We start from the raw sequence: 13,391 nt of genomic DNA on the forward strand, positions 1-13,391 counted from the left end.
ATTCACTTCTACCTGTGACCTGCTGCAGGTCTTCCTGATTGGACTACTAGTTTTCTAGAAGCTTCCAATATCGGGGGAGTTTTTGTTTGTTTGTTTTAAGACAGAATCTCACTATGTATTCCAGGTTGGTTAGAATATCCTATGTAGACCAGGATGAACTCCAGATGGGATGCTTCTTGTCTCAACCTTCCAGAAAGAAGAAGTATAAATCTTTAAAAATAAATCTTGATCTCACAGCTTTACCGCCCAGTAAATGCCAGAAGCAGGGTGTTAAGGCTTTGGGGTGTTACTTTGTCCTCAACTGTGAACCAGATGTATCATTAGAGCTTCTTTACAAGGCTGCATTCCAGGATTCAAATCAGGGTGTGTTGGCTAGCTTTATGTCAACTCAACACAAGCTGGAGTCATTTCTAAATTGAGAAAATGCCAGATCAGCCTGTGGTCAAGCCTGTGGTGCATTTTCTTGGTTGATGACTGATGTGGGAGGACCTAGCTCACTGTGGGTGGTGCCGCCACTGGACTTCTCATCCTGGGTGCTATAAGAAAACAGGCTGAGAAGTCATTAGAAGCAAGTCAGTGTGGTGGCGTTCCTCCTTGGCCCACACATCAGCTTCTGCCTCCAGACTCCAGTCTTGCTTGGGTTCCTTCCCTGACTTCCTTTAATGATGGATGTGATATAGAAGTGTAAAATGAACAAACCCTTCCCTCTATAAGTTACTTGGCATTTTATGACAACCAAGGAAACCCTAACCAAGACACTGTTCATAAAAATTGAGACCCAAGTGCCCAGGAAGCTTAAGTACTCTCTCTCCTTGTTGTAATAGCTAAAATTAAAATCTTTGCACCATATTTGAACATGAGGTTCAGTTCTCTGACATTTCTAGCTTAATTTTGACCTTCTTAGACCTTTTTGGGAAATAGGGACCTAGAAAGCTTTCCAGGTTGTGTTTTTAAAATACTCAAGCTTAGCATACAAATAGCAGTCTTTACCTTTTTGTTAGCCTCATTGAATCTCCTGCTGTCTGGTTAAGCAAGTCCAATTCTGCATAAGCACAAACATTTGTTCACTTATCTGGCCATTCATCCTTGTAACAAATATTTGATGAGTTTCACCTATGCTAAGCATGGCTCTGAGAGGCACTAGTGACTCAGTTGTGTATTGACTCAGACTAATTTTTACTGCAGATTAGTGTTTCTGAAGCTCTTTGCTAGATGTATTTCATTTGTTATTTATTCTTCACAGTAGGTTTTTCACGTTACTACAAGGAGATGGTGAGTTAGAAATTATGTTAAAATAGAAATGGCATGGCTGAGCATCTCCATCTATGAGCCCTGATTTTCACTATGGGTGTTTTCTTGCTGCTTTTTTGATATCTCCTGCTTTGCTGTCTATCAAAAAAAACCAAACAAACAAACAAACAAAAAAACCACCTGGTTTTTTTTTTCCTTTTTGATTTTTACTCTTTGAGCACCCACCACCCAGTTCCTAAATCAATACTCAGAGATTTATTCTTTCTTATGAATGCCAAGCCTTAGCTTGACTTGATTCTAACCATCTTTTTTGACTTGAATTATCCCATTTCTCTTTAAGGGCTTCTTGCCTTTCTTTATTCTATATATCTTGTTTTCCTTTTTACTCCATGGCTGACTAGGTGGCTAGGTGGCTTGTCCCTGGCATCCTCCTCTCCTCCTTTTCTTGCTCTGCCTCTCTTACCTAGATTTTTCCTTCTGTTTGTTTGCTCTGCATGTCACTTCTCCCTATCCTCTCTCCTGTCTAGCTATTGGCCGTTTTGCTCTTTATTAGACTATCAGGTGATTTAGGCAGGTAAAATAACACAGCTTCACAGAGCTAAACAAATGCTGTGTAAAAGAATGCAACACAGCTTTGCATCATTAAACAAATGTTCCACAACCATAAATAAATGCAACACATCTTAAACTAGATTCCACAACAGAAACTCACCTGGCTAGCTGTGCTAACCAACAGATCCTGTTTTGTTTACTAGTTGTCATACACTTGGAATCTAAGACAGTCTGGCACAAGGTTCTGGAAGTTGTGAGGATGCGGTGCAAAGCATTCATTCTCTAGAGTCTTGAAGAAAGGCAGTAGGTATCACAGTTGGAAAACCAGAAGAAAGTAAGGTATTGTCTTGGTGACATGACTGGTAATAGAGGCTCCGTGTCATTGCTGAATGAGGCTTCCCACAACTTAACCACTGTTTCAGTTGTATTGTACAAAACATCCCCTGTGTGAACCAATTTGCCTGGAGTTCACTGCCAACAAACACAAATGTCTTAAACCAATTGTCTTCACACTCTGCTAGTGTAGTAGCTACAATCAAGTCGGCATGTGTTACCTTTTCTCAATTTTGACCAAGTCTGATATGGTCCAGATCTCAAAGAACTGACTTTTTGACCTCTGGGAACCCCACACATGGGAGTTGCCTTCCCTCTTTTCAGTAGAGAGGTGTTTGCTTCTTCTTCATTGCCCTTTCTAGTATTCCATGTTCCTAACACCGACCTGCATCTGGTGAAGTTAGAAATATCTCTAATCTTCTCATGTCTCCCTATTCTGTCTCCCATGCACAAAACTTCTGCTACTACTTCTCTGGACAGATACAGAAAAAAAGGAGACTCCTTGCCACACCGCTGATGCTGAGTGTGTTGAAATTGTTTCTGACATCTGATGTATGAACTCACAACATACACCTGCATGGCAGCTACATGCTGGAGTCTCACGGGCATCCTCAGCTGGGCATTCTTCATCACAACCATAAGCCTTACCTCAGAACCATGCAATTAAAACCTCTATGGTGGTAGTCCCAAATCCGCATCTTTAAGGAGGTATGAACTCAGTGTTTGCATTATTCTTCAGAATTTTAAAAGAACTTCAACACAGGGGAAGTTTTGTAGGCTGTCCTGAGAAGTTGTGTATATAAGTAATTTAATGTTTGGGTCTTATTACTTGTAGTGGTATATTATTTGTATTTTGATAAATAAATCTTGCACGAAGACCAAAGGCGAAGGTGAAGCCACTAGAGCCCAGGCAATAGGGATAAACACCTTTAATCCCAGGATTTGGGAGGCAGAATCAGATGGGTCTCTGTGAGTTCAAGGCCACCCTGGGCTATGCAAGATCAATGTAGAAACAAATTCAGGTGGCGGTGGGCTCACACCATTAATTTGAGTCCTAGGGAGTCACAGGTCTTTAATCATAGCACTAGAGGGAATATAAAATTGGAGGAGAGAGAGGTTTAGTCTGGTTAGTTTGCGGTCACTCAGTTTTGGTAGTGGTAAGACTTCTCTAGTGGCTTGGCTACTTTGCCTTTCTGGTTTTTGGGTTGAACCCCAATTTCTGTTTCTGGGTTTTTATTATTTATGCTACAATAACTCCCCTTGGTAGAGGTTAATATCAACAGGGGTTATCTACCTGTGGGTCATGGTCCCTTTGGAGGGCATGTAATTCCTTTGGAAAACACACACACACACACACACACACACACACACACACACACACATATTGATCATGATTCGTAACAGTAGCCAAATTACAGTTATAAAGTAGAAATGGAAGTAATTTTATGGTTGGGAGTCCTCAGAGCATGAGGAACTGTTGTGAGGGTCACATCATTAGGGAGGTTGAGAACCACTGCTATAGCAAGATAAGTGTGTTTGCATATTATGATTATGGGGGTATATCACTTTGGGGGACAGAAGCTGGTGTGTAGCATGAGGGGCCGGCTTGTTGGGGTTTCTGTCCTGCCCGGTACCCCACAGCCGACAAACCCCAAAGAAAATCACACACAAGACTCCATAAGATTATAAACTGATTGGCCCATTAGGTCAGGCTTCTTATTAGTCCTTGTAACTTATATTAATCCATTATCATTATCTATGTTAGCCATAATGGCTCAGTACCTTTTCCAGCTGGGCAGCTTACATGTTTCCTCTCCGGTGGTCTGGGCAGAACAGGCAGAGGGAGCTTCCTGCTTCCCAGAATACTCCCAGTCTCTTTGCTCCACCTCTACTTCCTGTCTGGCTTTCCTGCCTATACTGCCTGCCTAACCAATCTGTATTTTATTAAAATATGATTGACAGAATACAGATAATTCTCCCGCACCATTTCCCTCTCTTTTTTTTTTTTTAAACAAAGGCAAATACCCATAGTACATTTGTTGGGAATGTGGGCGTAGTATTTCAGGCTACTTTCTGCTGATTGGGAGCACTGATAATCTTATGGGGATCTAAAGAAAATTTAGAGTTATAATCAAGTCCTGACTACAGTATCCTGTGAGTCTCGATCATCTCAGGCAGCAGTCTTGAATCTGTTCTGGATGTAGAATTCAGACATCTGGGCCATCTGTTCCTGTCGGAGATTTCTCAGGTGGCCTTCCTTGATCATACTGGATTTTTCTTAACTCAGAATGAATCTACAATCTCTCATTTTCTGTGGAAACAAAAGCAAAATCTCTTCTCCAAAGTAACATACCTTTTGACTTCAGTTTTGAAGCCAAGGTATTTTCAAAATACCTATCTTGGGTTAGTTCAGCAGCATTTATAAACAAAAGTCTTTTAGCAACTATTACTGCTTGCTCAGCATTCAAACAATTCAAAGAGAGCGTAATAGCATGCAGTATCAAGATTCTCTGTGTATTTTCCATCTTTATGTGGCTTTATTTCAACATATATTTCTTTTATTTTTACTTTTACTTTTTGAGACAGGTTCTCTGTATGTCTTTGTCCTGGAGTAACTCTGTAGACCAGGCTGTCCTTGAACTCACAGAGATCCACTTGTCTCTGCCTCCCCAGTGCTGGGATTAAAGGTATATGCTACCACACCTTGAACTCACAGAGATCTGTCTGTCCCTTCCTCCCAGGCATTGGGATTAAAGGTGTGCACTACCACACCTTGAAGTCACAGAGGTCAATATACCTTTGCCTCCCAGGCATTGGGATTAAAGGTGTGTACCACCACACCCTATGTCTCCCTTTTTTTCTTTTTTCTTTTTAATGACTTTAACATTTAGCTTGCATATATTTTTAGCATACTGTAAACCAGTTAGAGGTTTTCTTCCTCTTTGAATCTCTCTTTACTGTATATCTCTCTCTTTCTGACCACACGAGTCTTCAATAGGTAGGACTAAAGCCGTAGCTTTGACAGTTAGATCCAGCCCATTCCTTAGATTTCCAGCCTCATGGCTGAGATACCAGCCAGAGCTGTGTTCACTGCCACAACTCTATGGTGTTTCAAGGTCCTTGCCAGCAAGCAAGCTGCATCATTCTGCTCACAGACCACACTCAGTTGGACTGCCTGCCTGAAAGAGTCAGAGTTTGCCCTGGCAGAACAGCCCAGAAAGCTGGCATTTTAAAACAGTGCAGCTTTTTTCCTGCTACGGCTGAAAACTGAAAAGCGTGCATTCAGCTTTTCATAAACACCATTTAAGTGTTTCATGGCAGGACCTTTTAAAAGAGCTGCAAGGTTTTGCAGCTAAAGCTGAGTCAGGAAGCCTCTCTTAGATGAAAGTGTTTGCTTGCCTCTAGCAAGTAGAGCAGACCCGAGAAATTGCTGCTACCAAGAAAATATGCTTTACTCTATTCTTTCCTAAGCTTTCTCAGGCTTTCTGTGGATTCAGTTATCCACGTGGGCGCCATCTGTAGCATGAGGGGCCATCTTGTTGGGGTTTCTGTCCTGCCCGGTACCCCACAGCCAACAAACCCCAAAGAAAATCACACACAAGACTCCATAAGATTATAAACTGATTGGCCCATTAGGTCAGGCTTCTTATTAGTTCTTGTAACTTATATTAATCCATTATCATTATCTATGTTAGCCATAACGGCTCAGTACCTTTTCCAGCTGGGCAGCTTACATGTTCCCTCTCCGGTGGTCTGGGCAGAACTGCGGAGGGAGCTTCCTGCTTCCCAGAATACTCCCAATCTCTTTGCTCCACCTCTACTTCCTGTCTGGCTTTCCTGCCTATACTGCCTGCCTGCCCAATCAACGTTTTATTCAAATATGATTGACAGAATACAGATAATTCTCCCACACCACTGGTGCTATATTATAAATTATACTTTTTTAGGGGTACATACAGGAACGGAATGTGTGGTGCATTCTGAGTAATGACAGGCAGCAAGAGAAGGGAGTCTCCAGGAGAAAATAGGGTGTCGGATGGCTATCCTATTGAGGGTATCATAGCATGAGGTTTTGAAAGAGCAGGGAGAGGCAAATCTCCAAAGATTTCCCATCTCAAACACTGCAGAACACCATGTGTCTCTTGAAATCAAGGGAAAGATAAAGCCCATTGTATGCTTAGAGGTACTCCTTGCATAGGAGCCTGTGAAGTTGTAACTAGCTGACTTTAGGATAGGGCAGAGACTGCTTGCATGTGTGAGGTGGCAGCTGTGTATCCTGTGGAAAGATGTTCCAAGGCCCTTTCGTAGACTTGCCACACCTTCCAGGATTCCTAGTTGATTATATTGTTTTTGCCTTATTCTTGGGGGAGGGTGGCAAAGGAAAGAAGACAATGGCCTCTGTTAGAAAGCATGAAAAAAATTGGAATGAACCAAAGTAGATGGAAAACTGGGGGCTGTGATCCAGATTCCAGCCAGAAGAAGAGTGGAGATAGAAACAAAGTTGAAGTTTTTATGAGTGCATTCATGTTACATTAGAAACAGCTCAGTTTAGTCTTGACTTCTGTGCAGGGTGATACCCTTGGCTGTGAATGAGGAAACTAGTACTAGTTGCACCCGTTAGAAGGGGTGCAACATGATCGATGCCCCGGAGTGAGCACACCAGGATGTAGGTGTGGCCGACTTCAGCTTATGCCCTTAGTCCTCCAGGGCAGACAGTTTCTTCCTGCTGACTGCAGTCCTTTCATTTTGTTCAAAATGTACTGACCTGAGCACTCTGCACGCTTCGCCGGCCCCATTACTGAGGCCACGTCTACCTCTTATCATCTCTCAGCCCAGCTCTCAGGTGCGTTCTAGCTAGAGATCAGGACCTACTTAGCACCCACTTGGCTTGCTAAACTAGCCTCCTTTGGGAAGCCCTTGTCTCCAGGTTTGCCCCTTCTTGCAGGCTGAGGGTTGCTCTTGGTATCAGACACTGTGCTACTGTTCTCCTTGAAGCCTTTCACTGGAGTGCATTACAAATGAAGAACACGCTTCTCACAATGGCACAAATGCCCCTTCATCACCACACCTCTGAGCTTTTCAACAATGCGAGCTTTCTCCCTAAAGAGGAGTCTTTAGTTCCATTCACACTGAATTATCTATATTTGGTCATTTATAATCTTCTCCTCTCTGGCATGATGCCCCTCGTTCCCTCCCAAACACCAGGCTGACCCCTATCCATGTTCAGTTTTGTTAGGTCCTTTAGTTGTTATTTTTTTTTTAAAATTTATTTATTTTTATTTTATGTGTATATGTGTGTCCCTGAGTGTATGAACACCAAATGTGGTGTGGGAGGTCCTTCTGTCTATGTGTTGCTCTTATTGTTTAATGAATAAAGAAAACTGGCTTGGCCTACAGCATGGGAGGAGGAAGGCAGAGTCAGAGAGATACCATGGAGCCGCCAGAGATCGATGCTGGGAACATTACCTGGTAAGCCACTGCCGTGTGGCAATACACAGATTAATAGAAATGGGTTAAATTAATACAAAAGTTAGCCAATAGGAAGCTAGAGCTACTGGGCCAAACAATGAATTAATTAATACAGTTTCTGTGTGATTATTTCAGGTCTAAGCTAGTCAGGCAGCCTGGAATGACCAAGCAACCCCTCCCCCAACACATGTGAGTACAGATAGCTACAGAGGCCAGAGGAGTGAATGTCCTGGAGCTGAGTTCCAAATGGTTATGAGCTGTCTGATGTGGGTGCTGGGAACTGAACCTGGGTCCTCTGGAAGAGCTGCAAGTGCAACTCAGGGGACCATCTGTCAAGGCTTTCCTTACATTTTCTAACAAAATGATTGGAAATTCTAAGAATGTAGTAAATTTAAACTATCTTATTTACATTTCATAATCTCTGATACCCTCATATCACAACAGTAACTATTGGGTATGAGTAACATTGAATTCATGCATTAATCACTTACCAGTATCATGCTTTAGCCATTAAGTCAGGTCTTAGGAGAAAAAGATGAGCAGAAGTCACCCTCTGCCAAGATGGAAGTCACGTATGGGAGAAGTGTTGACAAACGGAACTGAGAGCATGCATCACGGAACGAGCCATGTAAGAACAGCAAAGCCATCCAGGTGGACACCTCCAGCTTTCCTAGGGGCCAGAGGAAGTGTACAGATTAAAGAAATATTAAAAAGCCAAGGGGACTTGTCAGGCAGAGAAGGGATGAAGACAAATTCCAGGAGAGGGAATTACCATTTCATTATATCAACTGGCCTTGGCATTTTACTTACTACTGCAGCAGGCAGTACTGCTGTTTTGAGTTTCCCACTTCTAGTGAAGACTTAAGTCAATGAGCACTGTGTGGGTTAATGCATGTTAAACAGATTACTCATTCCATAGTGAGGGTGGGGGTGTTTTCAGGTCGACTGGCATTCACCACCCGATCACTTCTCCTCCCTTTCTGTGCGAGCACAGACTTTGAAAGTCTTTTGAAAGCAGTGGTCTACGAACCCTTTAAGAAGCAATCAGAGCTCTTCAAAGCCTTGCTGACTCCAGCACTATTACCACCCGGAACTCCTGTGTGACTTAAATTCACATGGCATTCAGTGTTGATGGGTTTATTTGGGGTGTTTGGACATATTTACATTTGTGCTTAGGAAAGCATCTTTCTGAACTGTGACAGCAAACTGTGAATTCCACCAGGAAACAGGGTTTCTGAATATTGGCAAGGTTCTCATGTTCGCTGGAATCTTTATTTAAGTATCTGCGGGGCCTGTCTTGCAGGACACATATGTTCTTATTAATTGATTGCACATTAATAAAAATAACAAGTTAACAGTTTTAACGCTTTTTCAATAGAAGTGCTAGCATGATAAAAACGGGATCCCCTAAACTTCTGTTTCTTTGGATTCTACTTAACTGAACACGAAGAAACAACAGAGTTTCATTTTAAAATGAGACACTTTTTCTGCCATTCTAGCATCTGGGAGACAGAGGCAGAAGGACCAGTTCAAGGCCAGCCTGGACTATGTATCAACACTGTCTCAAATGCAAATAGAGATGTGGGTGCATGCACCCATGCTCTCTCTCTCTCTCTCTCTCTCTCTCTCTCTCTCTCTCACATACACACACACACACACACATACATGCACACACACTCACTCACTCTCACAAAAGCTCACATATACATAAGAATGTGACCACAATGCATACCTGCACACACATGTCTGAACACACACAGGCACACACATGTGCACATGCACACACATTCACACATACATGGATTCACACATGTGTTCACAACAGGCACACATGCATGCACAGAGAGATTCATAGTGCTTCAGACATACATTATACATTATCACAAGGTTCTGTCACTCTCTTTACTTTACAGTCTTCTTCAGCAGAAATATTCAGACCAACATGTTTGGGTTTTTTTTCCTTTAATAATTTCTGATCATAGAGATACTATAACCACATATATATGAATCTAGACATTCTGGTCCAGTTTGTGTCACTTTCATCTTCAGCAACAAGCATAATAAATATTTCTTCTGCTTACAGTAGCAAAACAGGCATTCAGTTGATCCGAGGAGACTAGGAACTCAGTGCATTCAGAGTCTACCTTATTTCAAACTATTGGAAACACAAGTCACTGGGGTGGTGGGATGAAGAATACAAGATATAGGATAGAACAGATACATGATAGGGCAGGGTTCAACAAATTCAGTTAAATTACTGACGGTCAATGAATAATTAAAATGCTCATGTTGCAAGACCTTTGAACTATTTAAGTCATTAGTAAATACTTCTTGAAGAAAGAAAATGCACTGCATTTTCTGCACCAGAACCTTCTTGCTCTGGTAAGGACATCTAGGTAATGTCAAGAGAGTATGGATCTGTGAACCGGAAGTAGGAGAGCTGTGCAGAGGCAGTGGGAGCTGAGAAGGTACAATCATTACTTTTCAAGATCTGTGCATTTATATGTATTTTGTTCTATCACATTACTTCTAGTAATACAATTTCTTTTCATTAAGGACAATGAGTTTGGTGTCCTGCTGCGAAGAATTCTAGTTTGGTCTTAGTGCTAAAGTTTGCTGACCTGGGGTCCTCAGAAGTGGAAGCAGACAGAATATCTGCCTTTCCGTGACCATCGCTGGAGACTCCCAACCTCACTTCAAAAGCATGACTTTGGCTCCACTCCAGATGCAGGATCAAATCATGATGACAGTTAGTGGATGAAAAAGAATGACGTTTCCCTTTGTGTACATAATCAACGCTGCTGGCGATCCTGTTATGGAGCTACCATAATCACCTTCCTGAGTTCTAAATATGACCTCTTCTCATGCCCCTTTTGAAGGTTCCATTCTGTCTGAGATATCATTTCACTCACAATGCATTTGAAAACTCCAGATCCAGCACCAACTTTCTCATCTTCCTCCTGCTAACCCTCTGAGCCAGTGGTTCATTCATCTGTTCCCACAGTGGATTTCCTGTTAGTGCAAGTGTCCCTATCTGTGTGTGAGGCCACTACACTTGTGATCTGAATCCTATGAATCTCCCCCCTCTGAAGAATTCTTTTTCTATGAAATTGCCTCTCTCTACTCTTTATGTCAAATAGGATCTTGAATTTCAACTAGCTTATGAATATGATTTAAGATTTCCCTTTCCTGTGACAGTCATAACCAGGTCCACCCAGGTGTACCTGATACATGTTCCCCTCACATGGCAACACTGTTTCTCTGATAGTTTTGTATTTTCCTGGTGATCCGTGACTGCTGTTCCCCCTTCCATGTTCTCTTGTTGAGGGTATACGGTTCTGAGTCACACACAGGCTGTGTTTTACTTGAGAACTCAGCAGCAGTCAAGACAGCCAACACACCCTGCCCTGTTTGGTAAAACTCAGTAAATAGCTATTGATTACCAATTAGGAGCTTATGGATCTTCTGGGTGCTTAATTCAGTTAATACGCGGCTTTGCTGAACTAGGCTGGGCTAGTTCTAGAATGACCTAGGATAAACTAAGGCTTTGGCTTTGCATATTCAACCAACAGTCGTCTGCTACTTATTTCTCATTAGAGAGCTGTAGCGGTGGCTAACCAATGACAGGTTTTAGCTCTTACCTTTATTGGAGGTGCAGTCTCACTATGTAGTCCAAGCCTACTCCCCAGTCCTCCCCGGTTCTGACATTCCATACAGGAATCACCATCTGCCTAATTCTTGGCTTTGTGTGTATTTGTTAATACAGAGGAAAATATTGTGATCTTTCTATTTATCTCCAGCTTGGCAAATAGCTGAGTTTTGTTTTCAGGTGGAGTAAAGATGGGTAAGAGCTCAGGAGGGCCCACTTCCATTTTGTAGTGTGTGCGCAAAAGATCACGACAAGAATAGGGAAGAATTAAAATATGCTTAGGGGTATTCATTTCTCTCTGAAGAACTGTGTGAACAGAAAAGTCTTTTTAAGATAAGTACGTGCTCAAAAGGGAGGCTTTTTGCTGTGACTGGAAAGACTTTCAGCAAAGTGGGTTATCTCTGAGATATATGAAATCTTTCATATGTAAATAAAGTAAAACTTGGCAGCTGTACCATCTGTGAGAATGTGAGAGTTCTGGGAAATGAGTCATTCAGTAACAGAGACATGAAACTGTTTTTGAATATAAAAATATGTGAGCTACTTAAGAGTCCAGGATGCTGGGGTTAGCACTTCTGGCAGTAGAGTATCTCAGATTGACAAGGGGCGTCGAGAAATTAGCAAACACTACAAGTAGTGAAAGGGGAAAGGTGTATGTAGTTAATACCACTTAAAAAAAAAAAACCGGTACAGCTTCATAATTGGAATCAAATACTAAAGTTCTTAGGAGAGATTGCTAGTTCTGCATAATTCTCTCGGCTGGAAAAAGCCTGAGGTATGGGGACAGTGGGCGGTTTGCCTGTGGGACATGTGGAGCAACAGGCACACGCAGGACAGATGCAGCTTCCCAACACCCAGTTCTCATCTCTCCCTTCTCCCTGGGACACTGTCTCCCTCGTGAGAAAATCGTGTGCACACGTGGATCTGCTCCTAACGTGCTTAGGTCCCCCAAACAAGCTTGTGTAGGCTCAGAAATTTGTTAGCTTGTGTTTAGAATAGCATCCACATGTAGAGAATTGACTTTTTGGTTTTCATGAGATGAGACAGTAAACTAAATCTTACCATGTATGGCAAACCACAATCTGTGCTCAGTAGTGTTCACATCATGGCTTTTCAAAGGGGCAGCTCTCATCACTTAATATATCTACCCCACTCTCTCTCTCTTCCCACCACACCTCCGTAATTGGGGCCTCCAAATCTGAAGTGAAGAGGACATTCCCCAACTGGGAGAAAAGGGTGACAACTTCTTTGGAATGTTTTGGACTTTTCTGTTTATTAAGGAATAAGGTATTTTTTTTGGTATAATGGAAAAATCTATCACATAAAGCCCAGAAACTAACTGGATTGGTTTTTCTTATTCATGAAGTTGGAAAAGTAAAGAATGACATGGAATTTCAATTTCCTCCTGTTCATCAAACTTGAATATAAAGTTGAATGTTTCTGAGATCTAAAATGTGTGAAATGATAATAATGTTTACTAACCTCTGATTGCACTGGAGTGAAAATTTGTCTACATATAGTGTTTGAAGATCCAATGCTAGTAAAAGTAATGCTGAATATCTTATTTCCAGGACTCAGAAGGCAAAGCAGGTCTACGGAGCTATATAGAGAGAACTTGTCTAAAATCAAAAGCAAAACGCAGCACTTCTAACATCTGCTGTCCTCAGTGGTATTCAGAAGCCTTCCTGGAAGGGAGCTTGGCAGCAGGGGAAAGGACTGGACACAGGTGTCACACTTCTAGGGTGATGTCCTGTGTCATTGTTTCCCAGGCAACTCATAAAATCCCGAGGCTCTCATGGGTATTATGAGAAGGGAATTACACTTCCTCTACACCTAGAACTAAGGTAATTTAATACATTGAACTGACAAAGTACCCAGCTCTCAGAAATTCAGCTCAGGAATACAGAGATCATGACAAGGGCATACTAATTCATTATGTTCGAGCCTCACTTCTTTACAAACTAAAATATCTGTCCAGGTGTCTTATACTATCATATTATCAATTTTTCAAAATTATTTTTTTCAAAAATATGCTTAAAAGAGAATAACATTATGTTGCCTGTAGTTAGGTAAATATAACAACGATGGAATCCATTTCTTCTAGGGCGACCTGTCAAATTATTTCTTTCTGTCTCTC

At 41.8% G+C, this 13,391-nt stretch overlaps 1 long non-coding RNA gene across 1 annotated transcript in view; it reads left to right on the forward strand.

The window, feature by feature from the left end:
- LOC125398238 (uncharacterized) overlaps positions 1 to 12,664 on the forward strand; it is a 34,795-nt gene extending 22,131 nt beyond the window's left edge. Inside the window, exon 4 of the long non-coding RNA XR_007231342.3 lies at positions 10,162 to 12,664. This is a non-coding gene — a long non-coding RNA (uncharacterized LOC125398238). The remainder of the gene's footprint in view (positions 1 to 10,161) is intronic.
- The last annotated feature ends 727 nt before the right edge of the window (positions 12,665 to 13,391 follow it).

Source organism: Myodes glareolus, chromosome 5, assembly GCF_982192425.1.
Source record: "Myodes glareolus chromosome 5, mMyoGla1.1, whole genome shotgun sequence".
Classification (NCBI taxonomy): Eukaryota; Metazoa; Chordata; class Mammalia; order Rodentia; family Cricetidae; genus Myodes; species Myodes glareolus.